Here is a 6,907-nt window from a genome sequence, read left to right as displayed (position 1 = left end):
TGTGGGTACACTGGGATTCCCACGGTTGAACGTTCTGTTGCGATGCAGCTGTGTCCGACAAGCGCTTCATCACGTGGTGATCCTAAGCACCCGTCCAAAGCCTGTAGATTCTCGTCTACCATGGTGGCGAAATCTTACAGAGCGGCGGGACAGGCAGCTGCCTCTTTGCATGCCATGGCCATCTTACAGGTCTACCAGGCCAAGATGCTTCGTGACATGCACGAGGGTAGGACAGACCCAGGGCTCTTCGATGAGCTGCGCGCCGCCACCGACCTCGCTCTCCGGGTGACGAAGGTGACCGCGCGCTCCCTGGGTTTGGTGATGTCCACAGCTGTGGTCCAGGAGAGACATCTCTGGCTGAACCTGGCTGATATGCGTGAGCCCGAGCGGACTCGTCTGCTTGACGCTCCCATATCCCAGGCCGGCCTTTTCGGCGGTGCAGTCGAGGACTTTGCCCAACAGTTCTCGACTGCTCAGAAGCAGACTGAGGCGATTAAGCACATTCTGCCCCGACGCTCTGCTGCTCAGCCGTCGGTACAGAATCCTCAGCCTGCTCGCCGCCGAGGGCGCCCTCCCGCGGCTCCCGCCCCTCCCGCACGGCCCCAGCAGCAGCCTTCATCTGGGCCGCGTCGTGGAGGAAGCTGTAGGAAGGCGCCACAGCCCTCTCCAGCCCCGCAGCCCGCTAAACGCCAGGCTAAGCGGCGCTCCTGAGACGGGCAGCTCAGGATTGGCTTTCTTTTCTCTACAGGAGGTGGTAGCAGGGCCACTCCTTCCCCCGGTGGAGGGCCGGGGGAGAATCTTTTGTTCTCCACTCCCCGCTGCTCGTCCCACGACGGGCAGCACCCTAATGTGGTTAAAGAAAGAATCGAAATCCCCAATCCTGAGCCTACAGAGCCAGAGGGCCGCAGTGCGCGCCACCCTCGGGTCCCGCCACTGCCGCCCTCCTCTGTCCCAGAGGTCTGGGATGACAGCACGCGCCGCCCACGGGCCACGCTCCTCTCATCCCCCTCTGTCGCCAGACCCCTGCCAGAGCACGCCCCCGTGGGACGCGCGCCCTCCCCTGGCCTCCTCTGGCAGGACGCGGTTAATGACCGTGCCCCCGCACAGGGCCGCGATGCCACCCTCGCCGGTGCCGGTCATTCCGCCTCGCTGCCCCACCGACGGTACGTCTGTGGTTCGTATGACCCCGCTGGTGCACTTTCTGGAGGCCTGGCTAGAGCTTCCCAGACTGTCCCGCTGGGTCGCGAGAACCATCAGGCTCGGCTACGCGATTCAGTTCGCGCGATCTCCTCCCCGCTTCAGCGGAGTCCGCTTCACTATGGTCGGTGGCAATGCCCCTGTCATGAGAGCGGAGGTCGTCACCCTGCTGGCGAAGGGTGCGATCGAGATTGTCCCTCCAGCCGAAATGAAGTCCGGCTTCTACAGCCCTTACTTCATTGTACCCAAGAAGTCCGGTGGGTTACGGCCAATCCTCGACCTGCGCGTCTTGAACCGCTCCCTTCACAGGCTGCCGTTCAAGATGCTAACGGCCAAACACATCCTCCAGTGTGTGCGGCCGCAGGATTGGTTTGCAGCGATCGACCTGAAGGACGCCTACTTCCATGTCTCCATTTTACCTCGACACAGACCGTTTCTACGGTTTGCTTTCGAGGGGCAGGCATACCAGTACGCGGTTCTCCCTTTCGGGCTAGCCCTGTCTCCTCGCGTCTTTACGAAAGTCGTCGAGGCAGCCCTTGTTCCCCTTCGGGAACACGGGGTTCGCATCCTGAACTTTCTCGACGACTGGCTTATCCTAGCTCACTCTCGAGACCAGGTTTGCGAACACAGGGACCTAGTGCTCCGGCACCTAGTCCGTCTGGGCCTTCGGGTCAACTGGGAGAAGAGCAAACTCTGCCCCGTGCAGAGGATCTCTTTTCTCGGTATGGAGATCGACTCGGTCGCCATGTGCGCGCAGCTTACGAGCGAGCGCGCGCAGTCACTGCTGACTTGTCTTCGTCAGTTCGAGGACAAGAGTGCGGTTCCACTGAAACTTTTTCAGAGGCTCCTGGGGCTTATGGCATCCGCAGCCGCAGTAACGCCGCTGGGATTGCTTCATATGAGACCGCTTCAGCTTTGGCTTCGCGATCGAGTCCCGAGGTGGGCATGGCAACACGGCACGCTCCGAGTCCCAGTGACTCCAGCCTGCCGTCAGACCTTCACCCCGTGGGCGAACCTCAATTTTCTACGGGCCGGAGTGCCCTTAGAACGAGTTTCCCGGCATGTTGTTGTGTCAACAGATGCCTCCAACACGGGCTGGGGCGCCATGTGCAATGGTCATGCTGCCGCAGGTTCCTGGACAGGACCCCAGCGCCTTTGGCATGTCAATTGCCTCGAGTTGCTGGCAGTACGTCTCGCCCTGCACCGCTTCCATGCGCTGCTCAGGGGCCAGCACGTACTAGTCCGATCAGACAATACCGCAACAGTAGCGTACATCAACCACCAGGGTGGTCTACGCTCCCGCCGTATGTCGCAACTCGCTCGCCACCTCCTCATATGGAGTCAGAAGCATCTGAGGTCGCTTCGAGCCATTTATATCCCGGGACACCTGAACCAGGCGGCCGACGAGCTGTCTCGAGTTCGGCCTCTCGCTGGAGAATGGCGACTCCATCCCCAGACGGCCCAGCTGATTTGGGATCAGTTCGGCGACGCACAGGTAGACCTGTTTGCCTCCCACGACTCGTCCCATTGCGACCTGTTTTACTCCCTGACCGAGGGCACGCTCGGCACGGATGCACTGGCGCACAGCTGGCCGCGGGGCCTACGCAAGTATGCGTTTCCCCCAGTGAGCCTTCTTGCGCAGACCTTGCGCAAGATCAGGGAGGACGAGGAGCAGGTCATTTTGGTTGCCCCGTATTGGCCCAACCGGACCTGGTTCTCCGAACTAGTACTCCTCGCGACAGCACCTCCCTGGCCAATTCCTCTGAGGAAGGACCTCCTTTCTCAGGGACGGGGCACCTTATGGCACCCTCGTCCCGATCTTTGGAACCTCCATGTGTGGCTCCTGGACGGGACGAGGCAGGTTTGAGTACCCTACCACCTGCGGTGGTGGCTACCATCACTTCCGCTAGAGCATCGTCCACGAGACATGCCTATGCGTTGAAGTGGAACCTCTTCGTCAACTGGTGTTCTTCTAAACATCAAGAACCCACGAAATGCCCGATCAGTGTCGTGCTTTCCTTCCTGCAAGAAGGGTTGGAGCGAAGGCTGTCTCCCTCCACCCTGAAAGTGTATGTTGCCGCCATTGCCGCACATCACGAAGCAGTTGATGGTAAGTCTCTGGGAAGGCACGACCTGATCGTCAGGTTCCTGAGGGGAGCGAGGAGACTAAATCCTCCTCGTCCTCCCTTCGTACCCTCTTGGGACCTCTCAGTGGTTCTAACTGCCCTGCAGAGTGCTCCATTTGAGCCTTTACAGTCAGTGGAGCTTAAGTTCCTGTCAATGAAGACAGCGCTCCTGGTTGCATTGGCCTCCATCAAGAGGGTAGGGGACCTGCAGGCATTTTCGGTTGACGAAGCGTGCCTGGAATTCGGGCCGGCTAACTCTCACGTGATCCTGAGACCCCGGCTTGGATACGTGCCCAAGGTTCCTACCACACCCTTTCGAGACCAGGTAGTGAACCTGCAAGCGCTGCCCTTGGAGGAGGCAGACCCAGCCTTGGCACTGCTCTGTCCAGTACGCGCCCTCCGTGCTTACGTAGACAGAACGCGGTGTTTCAGGACCTCAGACCAGCTCTTTGTCTGTCATGGTGGGAAGCTGAAGGGAAATGCTCTCTCAAAGCAAAGGTTATCCCACTGGATAGTGGATACCATTGCTTTGGCATACCAGCAGCAAGGTCGTCCGTGCCCCCTTGGTGTGAAAGCCCACTCCACACGTAGTGTGGCTTCCTCTTGGGCTCTAGCGCATGGCGCCTCGCTAACAGACATTTGTAGAGCTGCAGGCTGGGCGACACCCAACACATTCGCGAGATTCTATAATCTCCGAGTAGAGCCAGTTTCTTCTCATGTACTCGCTTCAACCAGCCGGTGCTAGATTCTGCTCAGGTGTCTTCGCTTGCTCGCCATTCCTCTCCACGGACGGGATACGTGCGATATTTCTCTCAGGTGAGTCTGATAAGCTCTGAGTTTCCTCCAGCACTGGTTACGTCAACGCCTGAGTTATGCCAATCTGCCATAACGCAGCTTTTGCGCTTGACTAGGTGCCTCCATGTGCATGGTTCCCCCTCTGGGCGACCCCCACATGTGTATTCCACTGTAAGTCTCCTTGTGAGCGTGTGTCTTTCCCTTGGCAAGCCACCTTGCCACCCCTGGGGTTTAAAATTCCACCTGCGGCTGGACACCCCAGTGATTTTCCATATGCAGCCCTCTGGGTCATATGTGTATTCTAAGTCCCCCCCATCAATGGCTGGGCATAATTGCATATTTCTCTCTGGAGATATGCTTCCCAGTGTACCTTGGTATCCCTGTGTTAAGTAGGACTCCTTCGTTCGTGCTAGTCTCACAACAGGGAGCTCAGACTTACGCAGGGCACTGGAAGACAGCCGAGGTGGCGTGATTAGACTGGAACCCCAATCGTCGTCATCCGACGTAACTCGGAGTGACCACGAAAGGGAACGTCTCGGTTACGGATGTAACCCTCGTTCCCTGAGTGGGAACGGAGACGTTACGTCTTCCTGCCACTTCCGCTGTACCGCTGAAAAACGCCTGGGGCTAGTCTCGGCTCCTCAGCGAAGACATATCTGCATTGTGCCAGCGTACTTCCTTATATACCCCCTGCGGCGGGCGGAGTTACGCTATGCAAATTCCTCAGACCCATGGCATTTCATTGCCATTGGCTCGTTTTATATACTCGAAGGTGATAGGCTTCTAAGCGAAACCCCAATCGTCGTCATCCGACGTAACGTCTCCGTTCCCACTCAGGGAACGAGGGTTACATCCGTAACCGAGACGTTTTGCACTGATGTAACAAGACTGACAGTGACACAATAAGACCTCATGTTAGCATCTTTTTACTCTTAAATTAAAAAACATGTATGTTCTTTAATGTTTGATTATAATTTTACTGTCTTCACATGGGGATGGGATTTGATAAGATTTTATCAATAATAATGCCACTGACGATCCTGATTATCGATCCAATTCTTTAACGATTCTCTTATCGATTCTTGATAGCACTGTGTGGAAAAATGTTTAAAATGCTTTTTTTAAAAAGTGGTTTTATTTATTTTAAAGTTTAAGCTTGAGTTAGCAAACTGTACTTTTTATATAATGTATGTAATAAATAGAACCTTATTGTAAAGTGTTGATTAGTTATACACCGATTCAGACGTCTCCTGAGTTCACTGTTGGAAAGATCAGTTGTTTTAACGATTCATTCAAATGAATCGGTTCAAAGGAGTCATTATTAGTTCGCGCTGTGTGATTATCCCAGCAGTTAGGACATGGACATCCAAGATTTGTGTCAAGTTGTCAACATAGAAAACATTTCATCACTGTATCGTTTTATTTCGTTTAATTAAAGTGTTGTTTTATGTCAGCTGAATGTCCGGAACGCTTTTCAGAGAAGATAAGGAAACTTATTTAGCACAATTCACACCCAGCAGTATAATTCAGGGGGAAAAAAATCTCAGAATGCTCCACACGAAACTTTGGTCTTCCGTCCTTTTACCACCTTGTCGATTTATTTTGATTAATATGTGCGAGGGAGAGAGAGCAACACAGCGCCTAGTTTGGAGACGGTGAGTTTGGAGACAGTGAAGTCGTTTACACAGAGAGTGCGCGCGCGCGAACGGCTCTCTCTCTCTCTGGTCGTTCTTTTAGTTAAAACATGCGCCCTGTCACAAACGCAGCCGTTCATCTACATTACTCACCGATCAAATAAGACTTTGGCGGGACAAAAATTCACTTTGGCGGGCGCTAAAACAAGTTCAATGCAGGAAAATTCATGCGTGAGTTTCCATTAGACTCGCACGGTAGCCACTAGCCAGGCAAATGGCGAGCTCAGCTGTTGTTGACGCTGTGTGTGTCATGGTGTGTGTGCTTCAAGATTATGACGCAAGTGCTAAGATTCCGATTGGCCCAGAGAAATGTAAATTATAAGAATTATCCAATAATGTTTCGCAATTCTAGCCTGCATGGCAGTTTACTGTGAGAAACAATACCCCCCCCCCCAAAAAAAACTCTCCGGTTCTACGCGATTCACGTAAATGACCCAATTGACCAAGAAAACGGCGATTGTCGCCGAAAAGCGACAAGTTTGCAGGTATGATTTATTAAGAAAGTGTTTACTGTAAAACACTTGTATTAATAATCATTGTAACCATATATTGAGAAAATAGTTTATTAAGAAAAACACCTTAACTTGTTTTATAAAGATTTTTATTATGAAAATGGTTTATAAAGAAAAACATACCACACTGAATGTTGTAAGCATTTATTAAGCAGATGATGGTGGCAGAGTAGAGAGAAATTGAAAATGTATTAGAAAGAGATTTGCAAAAGAAAGGAGAAAAATGCCATCATTACCGTCTATGTGTTGCGGACGAGATACAGAAGATACAGCGATGATGGAAAGGTCCAGAAAAAGAGGACAAAGAGACAAAGAGTTTTATATGTGAAAGTCCTAAGGGGTCTTCCAGAAATAATGACAGTTCAAGATTTTGTGTTTGACCAATTGGCTGTAAAAGACAATGTATGCAGAGGGAGTTTCCAGGAGGGGATTTCTGAACATGTCAAAAAGTTGATGGACTTTAAAAAGGACTGTAAAGGAATGTCCAGCCAGACGCAGATTCACCAAGGACGTCTCCAGTGTTAGATACCTTGCCATTGCACCTCATGAAGTTAAAAGCTTGTAAATTATTTGGTTTTGATTT

This window comes from Leuciscus leuciscus, assembly GCF_965113295.1.
Source record: "Leuciscus leuciscus genome assembly, chromosome: 12".
NCBI classification, from domain to species: Eukaryota; Metazoa; Chordata; class Actinopteri; order Cypriniformes; family Leuciscidae; genus Leuciscus; species Leuciscus leuciscus.
The sequence above is the reverse complement of the archived record's forward strand: the minus strand, read 5'-3'. Positions refer to the sequence as shown.